The following is an 11,178-nucleotide window of genomic DNA, read 5'->3' as shown; positions in this document are numbered from 1 at the left end:
CCCCACGTGGGGAAGTCACTGGGACTTGCTGAGCCTCCACGGAGACTGGCAGCAGCCCCCGAGCTCACAGGGCACTGCGCCCCCGGCCCCAGAGCCTTCCCTCTGGTTCTCATCACCGGCTGTCAGCAGACCTGCAGGCAACGTTCCTTTCTTTTCTTTTGTCTTTTTCCAAGGCAACTCTTGAGTGCATGTATTTAACATGCAGGGAACCAGCCCTGACTCCTTGATCTGGGTCTTCCAGCCTCTAGAGCCTCGAGGACATCCATTTCCGTTATTTATGCGCCCAGTGCCTGGGGTCTGATGATGGAAGCTGACACCGAGGGCGTCACCACGTGCGGGGTGATGTCAGTGGACGAATCCCATGGCGAGGGCCTGCCTGAGGACCACGCACGCCCGGGCCCTCCCCGCCCCCTGCCTGCAGCCCTGCGCCTGGGAGCGGAGCTGGTGCATCGCGTGCCCGACGTCGTGGAAGTTGGTGTCCCGCTCATCATGCTGCAGCAGGGAGGGCAGGTTGGGCGTAGGCTTGGTGAAGTTGGCCACCATGGCCGCGATGGCGATCTGGCAGCTCCCATCGTGCTGTAGGCAGCCCGGCTGCAGGCCGAAGCAGGCCACGTGCCCGGACTTCCCCACCCTGCGGAGGGACGTGGATGGGGCCCCGCTTCGACAGAGGAGCCCCGGCCCACGGCCGACAGGTTCCCCCACGCACGCACCGAGGATAGAGGTCAGGTAGAACTTGCCGATGGATGACCTTGCCCGAGGCCACGTCCCAGACCGTTTAGAGCCTCACGTCTTCGTGACACATGCTGGTGCCCTCCTCCAGGTCGAAAGTCAGCCCCAGCAGCTCCTGGGAGATGCCCAGCAGCCCGCGTGTGAGCGCCTGCATGGGGAAAGCCTCATTGAGCAGGTACTGGTTCACGTGGTAGCGCGTCTCCTCCCCCTGGTTCATGTAGCAGCGCAGGTCCCAGGCGTTGATGGGGCCGTCCAAGTGCAGGCCCCGCCTCTGGCACTCGGCCTTCTTTAGCTCCAGGATCACGGCCGCTCCTGCTCCCCGAGGGGCTTCAGCTTCTGGGCCAGCTCACCTGCGGGCGGAGGGGAGAGGCTCGGCTACGTCCCCGGGGCGGCCCCCCAGCCACCCCCGACCCCGCGCCCCTCGAGGCAGAATGAAGGGTCTGGGAAGGTGACCCCCAAGGGCTGACACAGTGGGGTCTCAGGCAGCACCACGTCCGGTCAAGGTCCGCCTGACCCCGTCCCCACTGGGACTCAGGGGGAGGCGGTGTTACCTAGGACAGTGGCCACCACCTGGCTGGTCTTGTCCATGTTCATCTCCAGCACGGAGTCGGCCTGCGTGCGGAACCCCAGCAGGCGGGACTTCAAGGCCTGCAGCCTCACCAGCTCCCTGAGGATCACGCAGTTCTCCTGGAACCCAGAGACGGAAGGCGCTGGGGACCGAGGGCCACGCCCTCCCCGCGGGCCCCGGGCCAGGTCTCTGCAGGCGGGCAGGGCTCCCAGGCCACTGGCGGGCACAGCCAATCCCCCTCCCTCCTCCTCCTGGCCCGGATTTCTAGACACTTTGGTGCTGTCCTAACACGTGGTCTTTATTAACACAGGTCCTTTTGGAACCAGAAACGGCATGAACGTGATGGGCTCTAAGGCCAAGGGCAGGAAGAAATGCGGCCAGTCTTTCCAGGAGCCACCAAGGGGCCTCCCCGGGCTCAACAAGACAAACACGGCTGCCGTGCAGACAGTGGCTCAACCCCACGGCGCCCGAACACCCAGCCCCTGGACGGTGAGACAGCTGTTGCTGCAGGTGGCCCGTGGCTCACTGATGAGGCCCGGCCCCAGGCGTACGCCACCTTCTCTGGGGCCACCTCTCCGGTCTGCAGTGGGGTTCTCCTGGGAGCCCCCAGTCACCACGGGACCAGCGTGGCCTGTCTGTAGCCCAAGAAGGTGGGGACACAAGACTGTCCCCCGTGTCCCCCGCATCACCCGCGAGGCCGAGCGAGCACCAGTGGTGTCTGCGGGGAAGATGAAGGGCTCACGCACAGCCCCCATCTACAGAAGCACAGACTGCAGCCACCTGCGCTATGGAACAAACACAAGTGTCCACGCAGGACCCGATGTCTGAGTGTCAAGGCCATGCCCGGGCCACGGTGAGAAGGTGCATCCCCCATGCAAGCCACAGAGAGGGGATGGGGGGGCCATCTGCGATTCTGAGCTCATCGGGCATCACCCCAGAGGGAGAGGGAGAGGGAGAGAGGTAGACAGAAGTACAGAGGGAGAGAAAGAGAGAGGGAGGGAGAGAAAGAGAGAGGGAGGGAGAGACGTCTCTCCCTTCCCTGGGGGTTCTCTAGTGCAGCCAAGGCTGAAAACCACTGCATTTTGGGAGATGGGTCCTCGTGGAAGAGTTAAATAGTAGCTCATGGCATTATCGACACATACTAAAAAAGCCCCAAATCTTGGGGAGTCAGGGAGGGGAGTGTCGGCTGCCTCGTAAACGAGGAGAGATTGGGCATCAGGGGAGGTGCCTGTGCAGCCTGCGCCCAGGGCCCCGCAGACTTCATCTCCCAGCGGTGGTCCTGGGCTGGAAGTCAGCGGGGAGGTCAGGCTGTCCAAGCATCGACGTTGACTTCAGGGCTGATCTAAAAGGCGCCTGGTGTTCATTGAAGCAGAGAAAAGAGAAAGCAGTAGGGAGAGGATGGGAGTGGGAGGGGGAGGGAGCCCCCCTCCTCAGCACTTCTACCGCTCTCCCTCTCTCTCTCCTCTGGAGAGGGAAGGAGGTGGAGGGAGAGGGAGAGAGAGATGGAGAGGGAGGGGGGAGAGGGAGAGAGAGATGGAGAGGGAGGGGGGAGACAGAGGGGGGAGAGGGAGAGAGATGGAGAGGGAGGGGGGAGAGGGAGAGAGAGATGGAGAGGGAGGGGGGAGAGAGGGGGGAGAGGGAGAGAGAGGGGGGAGAGGGAGAGAGGGGGGAGAGGGAGAGAAGGAGGACAGAGGGAGAGGGAGGGAGGAAGAGACCTCTTTCCCTCTCCCTCTCCCGCCTCTCTCTCCCTCTCCTCTCCATATCTCTCTCCCTCTCTTCCTCTCCCTCCCTCTCCCTCCATCTCTCCCTCTCTCTCTCTCCCGCTCCCTTGTCTCTGCCTTGCCATCTCTCCCTCTCTGGGAGGGAGTGAGGGAGATGAAGAGATGGAGGGAGCGGGAGAGTTGGAGGGAGAGGGAGAGGGAGAGGGAGGAGAAGGAGGGAGGGAGAGGGAGGGAGGGAGGGAGGGATAGAGGGAGGGAGGGAGGGAGGGAGGGAGGGATAGAGGGAGGGAGGGATATAGGGAGGGAGGGAAGGACGTCTTTCGCTCCCTCCCTCTATCCCTCTCTCCCTCTCCCCCCCTCTCTCCCTCTCCCCCCATCCTGCTCTCTCTCCCTGTCCCTCCACCTCCTTCCCTCTCCAGAGAGGGAAGGAGGTGGAGGGACAGGGAGAGGGAAAGAGGTAGAGGGAGGGCGTGCGGAACAGGGAAACAGGGACAGGGAGAGAGGAAGGGAGAGAAGGACAGGGAAGAGGGACGGGGGAGGCGGGAAGACGGAGGGGGGAGGTGGGAGAGAGACGGGGGAGAGGGAGGGGGTAGAGGGAGGGGGAGGGTAGAGGGAGAGGGATGTGGGAGAGCGAGGGGGAGACGGAGGTGGAGAGGGAGTTGGGAGAGGGACGGGGAGAGGGACGGGGAGGGGGGAAGGGGGGGAGGGAGAGAGGGAAAGAGAGAGACGCAGAGGAAAGAGGGAGAGGGAAGGGGGGGACAGAGGGAGAGAGGGAGGGGGAGAGGGACGAGAGGAAGCAGAGAGAAAAGAGAGAAAGAACACACCATGTACATTTCTGTCAAATGACACCGGGGATCCTTACACAACCAGGAGAAAATAACACAGCGAGGCTCTTTCTCAGCTGGAACTGGAACTGCAGATGGGGCCAAACACCACCAGGGTGGCCACACATGTCCAGCTGCCGCCGCAGCCCCCTGAGTCTGGTCACCAGGGCTCTGAGTGTTTGCTCCAGGGACCTGGGGTTCACCCTGTCACCCTGGAGGTCGGGCCTAGACAGCAGCGCCCCGGGCTGGACACATGGGGGGAAAAGCATCTCCACAGGACAGCTTGTGCGAGCCGATTCAGCTGCGAGATTCTAGAGGCCCGGGATCACCCTGTGGCCCATGAAACCCAGGAGCCAGGAGGGTCTTGCATCGGGATTCCTGTCCGTTGGACTGTAACGTTTGTGTAAGGAATCTTGGAAACAGTGGTAACAAGACTGAATTCGAACGAGCTTTAGGGTATTATGGACCACTCCGAAGTGTGTGGGTTGCTAAAAACCCTCCCGGCTTCGCTCTTGTTGAAAATGAAGATCCCCGAGGTGCAGCGGATGCTGTCTGAGAACTAGATGGGAGAACACTCTGTGGCTGCCGAGTAAGAGTGGACCTGTCCAATGGGGAAAGGAGAAGTCGACATCGTGGCCGCCTCCTTCTTGGGGTCGTCGCCCTCGAGATGATTATCGGAGGAGGAGTCCTCCCCCTCACCACAGATGTCCAAGACGGAGAAGCTTCTCCCGCAGCCGGAGCAGGTCCCTTTAGTAGATGTAGGAGAAGAGAGAGATCACTGTCCCAGGAGAGAAATCGCAAGCCGTCCCGATCTTTCTCTAGGTCTCCTAGCCGATCCAGGTCAAATGAAAGGAAATAGCAGACCACTTTGCAAGAGGAGTGGTGCACAGGAAATAACTTCATTTGACAGGAGTATGTACAGAAAATTCAAGTTTCGTTTGAGACTTCCGAAGCTTGATGCACTTTTTAAATGTTTTAGCTGTTCACATTTGTTTGTCTCTTGGGCGGTGACACATAAACATGTCATTCTCTATGGTTTGAAATGGGTCATATGAGGCATGTAATATGAAGAATTGTTTCTTTACAATGTTCTCTTAAGCAAAATTGAATTTGCTTTGAATTTTTGGTCTTGCCTAGACTGATAATAAAACTCTAACTCCTGCCCACCTAAAGTGTGATGTTTATTATTATGGAAGCAACACTGGCAAACATTGAAAAGACTTTCTGTAGCTGGGATATGGTATGCAGCTGTAGTTAAGCAAGCAGTCTTTAAAAGGTGCTGTGAACACAAGCCAGCAGGTAGAAGTGAAAGCCGCACCCTTACCCTAGATTAGAGGTTTAAGAATTCCACTAGTCTTCACACTGGACAAGAGGTTGTCCAGTGAGTTTAGAATCTAAGAAGTTTCAAGGAAGTTAGTTTCCCTTTGAGTTAGGTCATAAGTCCCCTCTGTGATTGCCGTACATGAATACATAGCTCTTTGTAATGTTTTTTGGAAGTTGAGATGATCAAGATACCAATGTCTTGCCAGATGAAGAGTATATTGTAGAGCTGAACTTTGAGTTACTGTGCAGTTTTCTTTTTCATGCTGTCATTTGTAATATGTTTTGTGAGACTCCTTGGGATTAAAGTTTTGGTTCCAAAAGGAACAAAGAAAACAAAAAAAGGATCCACCTGCCAATGCAGGGGACACGGGTCCGAGCCCTGGTCCGGGAAGATCCCCTGTGCCGCAGATCAACTAAGCCCGTGGGCCACAACTATTGAGCCTGCGCTCTAGATCCTGGGAGCCACAACTACTGAGCCCCCATGCCACAACTACAGAAGCCCGCACAGCTAGAGCCCGTGCTCCGAAACAAAAGAAGCCACTGTAATGAGAAGCACGTGCCCGCAACAAAGAGGAGCCCCTGCTCGCCGCAACTAGAGAAAGCCCGTGTGCAGCAATGAAGACCCAACGCAGCAAAAAAAAAAGACGATACTGGCCAGGTGATCAAGGGTAAAATTGTTTGTCACAAGTCCCGTTGATGGGGTGTATCCTTGATGTGTGTATCCTTGATGGTGTGTATCCTTGATGATGTGACCTGAGGAGAATGACATTTTTATCTCTGTCTGGATCTTCTGCCCCAAACCCCGTAACTCCAGCCCAACCATAAGAAAAACATCAGAAAACCAACAGACAAACAAATTGAGGGACAAAATACCTGACCAGTCCTCCTCAAAACTTTCAAGGTATCAAGACCCAGGGACGTCTGAGAAATGTCACAGCCCAGAGGAGACTGGCACAGAAAAAGGATGTTAGGGGAAAGCTAGGGAAATTCTAGTAAAGTGTGGACTTTAGTTAATAATAACGTATCCATCTCGGTTCCTTAGTTGGATAAGCATGTCGTACTAACGTACTAAAGTACTAACGTGTTGGAAATAGGGGTACTGGGTCGGGGGTCCACAGCACTCTGCACACTCTGTACAGATCTTTGCAACTTTTTTGTAACTCTAAGCTATTCTAAAATTAAGCAACTACTAAACAGAGATAAGAATGTTATTTCCCTGATTTGAACATGCCTGAGTTTGTTTTCATGGTCACATTTGTGCTATCTGGATGTGTCTTGGAATCAGTAGCAAAGGAGAGTTGCCAGCCCCTGGGAAGATGCGGCTGGTTTGCAGGTGGCTTGCTCTGGAGCTGAAGACCACGGTGGGAAGTCTGCAGCCTCGGGCTGCACTTAGAACCATGGGAGGGGATGGGCCAGCTCAGTTAGGGATGGAACGTATAAATAAAACTCTTTTTCTTTTCCATTATGGCTTATCACAGGATATTGAATATAGTTCCCTGTGCTAGACAGTAGGACCTTGTAGCTTATCCATCCTATATTTAATAGTTTGCCTCTGCTAACCCCAAACTCCCAATCCAACCCTCCCTCCCTCTTTCTCCCCCTTGGCAACCACAAGTCTGTTCTCTATGTCTGTGAGTCTGTTTTTGTTTCGTAGACAAGTTCATTTGTGTCGTATTTTGGATTTCACATATAAGAGAGATCATATATGTGTCTTTCTCTTCTGACTTACTTCACTTAGTATGATAATCTCTAGGTCCATCCACGACGTTGCGGCAAATAGCATTATTTCATTCTTTTTATGGCTGAATATATTCCATTGTATATATGTACCACATCTTCTTTATCCATTCATCCATCAGTGGACATTTAGGTAGCTTCCACATCTTGCCTATTATAAATAGTGATGCAATGAACATTGGGGTGCATGTATCTTTTCTTTCTTTCTTTCTTTCTTTCTTTCTTTCTTTTTCTTTCTTTCTTTCTTTTCTTTCTTTCTTTTTCTTTCTTTCTCTCTTTCTTTATTTTTTTGTCACACAGTATGTGGGATCTTAGTTCCCTGGCCAGAGATGGAACCCATGCTCCCTGCACCGGAAGCACAGAGTCTTAACCACTAGACCACCAGGGAAATCCCAGGGGTGTATGTATATTTTTGAATTAGAGTTTTCTCCAGATCTATGCCCAGGAGTGGAATTGCGAGACCCTATGGCAGCTGTATCTGTTCTCTGCACGTCTCACATCAACCACCTGCACTCCAATCCTTGCTCTCAACGTCATGTTTGGGGAACACAACCTGCGACAGGGACCTTGACAAGAAGAAATGGCTCAGGGAAAAGCTACCTGCACAGGGAGGAGATAGAGGCCATCGACCCTGGGGTGCGGCGGGGAGAGTGGGCACGGTGATTTGTTATTTCATCCCTGATACTCAGCCCTCCTGGCTGCCCCACTCTAGGTCACCTCGGGATACAGAGGTGACCCGGTTAGAGTCCCAGCCTGTGCAGGAATCTAGGGGCACCAGCGGGTCTGAATAATATTAGTGCAGGGTCTCCCCCATGGCACTGGGGTTATTTGGGGTGGGTCATTCTCTGCTGGGGGCCCCTCCTGGGCACTGTGTGGGGTTCAGCAGCATCCCTGTCCCCACCCATTTGATTCCAGGGGCCCCTTCCCCCCCAGTTGTGACAACCACAGATTTTCCCCAGACATCACCGAAGAACTGGGTGAGGCGGAAGCAGGATGGCCCTGGGTGAGGACAGCTGTGTTGAAGCAAGCAGCCTGGCTTAGGGCAGGGTCCGCCCCAGTCCCGTCAGAGCCTGCATTTAGAACTGCCCCTTCCCTCTCCCACCTCCCATGCCCTGCAGTGGTCTCCGAGACATCATCCCCGTGTAACAAATCACACCTTCTCAGTTTACTGTCCCTAGCACCTAGAAGAGTGTCTGCTATGTAGTAGATGCTTCCTAAATACTTGCTGAATAAAGGAGTTGAATAAAGGGATGAGTGGATGAATGAATGAAGGTTACCATGGAAGGAGGGGGGAGATTCCCTTTCTGGCTCTCGGGGGTTGGGATATCAAGTGAAAGATCCATCCTAAATAGGCTGACCAGCCTTCCGGGGTTCCCCGGAAATGAGGGTTTCCCCACAGTTCCAGCGCTCAAACCTGAGTGGTCCTGGGCAAACTGGGGGCGGGTGTTGGTCACCCTGTGTAAACACAGTAACAATTGCAACTGCAATAGCAATGGCCGAGGACCTCTACGGTCTTATTGACCAGGCCCAGTTCTTTACCTGGCGGGGAAGGGTGGGCCGGGATTGGAATTCCGGTGATCCAGGGTGGGCGGGTGAGGGCACACCCCGAGCTTGTGTAGGGGAGTCCAGGAAGGTTCTGGAGGAAGTGACAGTGACACAGGAGGGAGGGAGGAGTCTAAGGAAGAACATCCCACACGACAACGTGTGCCAATGGCCCTGGGCCCAAGGTCACACCTGACCAGGGCTTGCTTTTTTTCTTTTTTTCTAATTTACTTTTTCCCACATGGATATGCAATTGTCCTAATGCCATTTATTGAAAACTCCTTAATTTCCCCACTTTCTGTCATATCAAGTTCTCATCTATCTGTTTCTGGACCTTTATTCTCTACCATAGAGCTATACGTCCCATCCTTGCACCACTAGGGCTGTTTCATCACTATAACTTTATTTTTTATTCATTTATTTCTTTGGCGGTGCCTGGCGGCATGTGGGATCTTATTTCCCTGACCAGGGATCGAACCCGCACCCCTTGCAGTGGAAGCTCAGAGTCTTAATCGCTGGACCTCCAGGGAAGTCCCCAGGGCTTGCTTTGACATCCATCGAATGGTGGCGGGTGGGCACGGGGAGCAGCTGTCTGTGAGCCATGCTGTGTAGAAATGCAGGGTGGAGGGCAGGACAGCTGGAGCGGGAGGGGAAGAGGCGGAGGAGGGAGGGAGGGATGGCGGGCGGGCGAGAGACAGACAGAGAGTTTCCGGAGACACTAGCTCTGGCCGTGTCCTAGGGCATGAAAGCTGAAAATAGCTCCTAGTGCCGGGAGCCTTGGAGCCGGAGCCTGGGAGCCAGGGTGACTGGCTCTCCTCCCTGGTGTGTGTGTGGGGGGGAGGGGGGGTGGGCTCCGGACTGCTCAGGCTGGGAATGGCGTGCACGGAGCAGGGACGGAGCAGGGACCCTTCTCTCTGGGACCTCGCGGGCCATCCTTAGCTCACAAAGCTGAGCCACTCCTGGCCCTACGAGTGGGGGGCTTATCCTCCCTGTCCCCTGGATCACACCCCCTCACACACAACTTCCCCTTGTGTGCTCCCAGCAACCAAGAGAATCTGTTTTTAAAAGATTTGGGGGGGGGGGGTAAACATACAAACAAGAGCAGAATGGATACTTTTTCAGAATGGGAATGGCTCTGTGTAACCCCATCCCCAAGGTAACCAGAGTCCTGACCTCTAACACCCTTGACGAGTCAGCCTTGGTCTGGGCTTGCAGAGCCACGGATGCTTCCTCATCCCCTCCTTCAGACCCCGTCTCTCCCTCGGCGTCTTTGTGAGAGGCACCCGGGGAAGTGGGACTGCTAGGCTGTACTGCTGCTAGAGCTCCACCTGGGCTCCACCAGGCTCCAGCCCCCCGCCCTGTGCACCTCTCTGACCCTGAGGCACCTCAACTGGTAGGAGCGGCATCACCTTCCCTCCCGGGACTTGTGACACTTAAGGGAGACACAGAAAGGACAAGCGTTTGGCTCCCTGGCTGGCAAAGAGCAGGTGCTCAATTGTCATAAGTGTCCGTATCAGTGAGGGTTCTCCAGACAAACAGAATCCATAGGCTGTGTGTGTATACACACACACACGTACACATGTACACGCATACAAAAATATACAGCTGTGTATATATGCAGTACGCATACAGACATATACACATATAGTATATGCAATACGCAAATACATATATACACACATATATATAATGCATAGTTTGTATATATACAGTATGTCTACACACATATACACATAATATATACAATAGACACATACATATACACTATACATACACACATATGAAATGCATAGTTTGTATACATATACAGTATGTACACATTCGTATAAGATATGCAATATACACACCTAGGTTCGTCTATATCATACATATATACACACATACAAAGATATTTAGGTGTGTATATATACAGTATACATACATACACATATATGCAATACATACACGTACATACATATAGACACACATATACACCTACATATAAAAGCATGTAGAATAAAAATATATATGTACTGCATCTATAAATTCGTCGTATATATACATACACATATCATATATAGGGTACATACACATACATATATACCATGTATACACACACCTATATGTAAATATGTGCATGTACATACACATATAAGTACACACGCAAGTGTGTATATAGAGAGAGTACATACATATATACATATAATACCTATACACATACAGGTATACAACATATATACACACCTATATATCAATATACACTGTATACATACATACATACAGTGTACATATACTGTACATATACACACCCATATATCAATACATGGGTGTGTGTATATATACAGCATGTTCACCTTCATAATATGTATACTGTATATATACACATACATACATGTATACAATATATACACACAAATATATAGGCTTGTATGTATACTGTATATAGTACTTACACATAGACTACAAATGCATGCACATATAAACATATGTGTATACATATATATATAATATCTATACACACATATACAAATTAATAGGCTTGTATATATTCAATATTTTTACATATATAGTTTCGTTTTAAGGAGTTGACTCTTGTGACCGTGAGGCAGGCAAGTCAGGGCAGGACTCTGGGCTGGAGACACAGGGAAGAGCTGATGTGCCAAGTCCATTGGAGGAACACTTCCCTCTTTCTAGGGCACCTCATTTTTCTCTCCAGTCCTTCAACTGATGGACGAGGCCCAGCCACGCCACGGCA

The 11,178-nt window shown here is 52.8% G+C and overlaps 2 pseudogenes; one reads left to right on the top strand and one right to left on the bottom strand.

Moving 5' to 3' along the window:
- Positions 1-345: 345 nt before the first annotated feature.
- On the bottom strand, positions 346-2,052 carry LOC125964814 (thimet oligopeptidase-like; annotated as a pseudogene).
- A 2,133-nt stretch (positions 2,053-4,185) lies between these two features.
- LOC125964813 (serine/arginine-rich splicing factor 3-like) lies at positions 4,186-5,003 on the top strand (annotated as a pseudogene).
- Positions 5,004-11,178: the final 6,175 nt, after the last annotated feature.

This window comes from Orcinus orca, chromosome 6 (genome assembly GCF_937001465.1).
Source record: "Orcinus orca chromosome 6, mOrcOrc1.1, whole genome shotgun sequence".
Lineage (NCBI taxonomy): Eukaryota > Metazoa > Chordata > Mammalia > Artiodactyla > Delphinidae > Orcinus > Orcinus orca.
The sequence above is the reverse complement of the archived record's forward strand: the minus strand, read 5'-3'. Positions and strand labels throughout refer to the sequence as shown.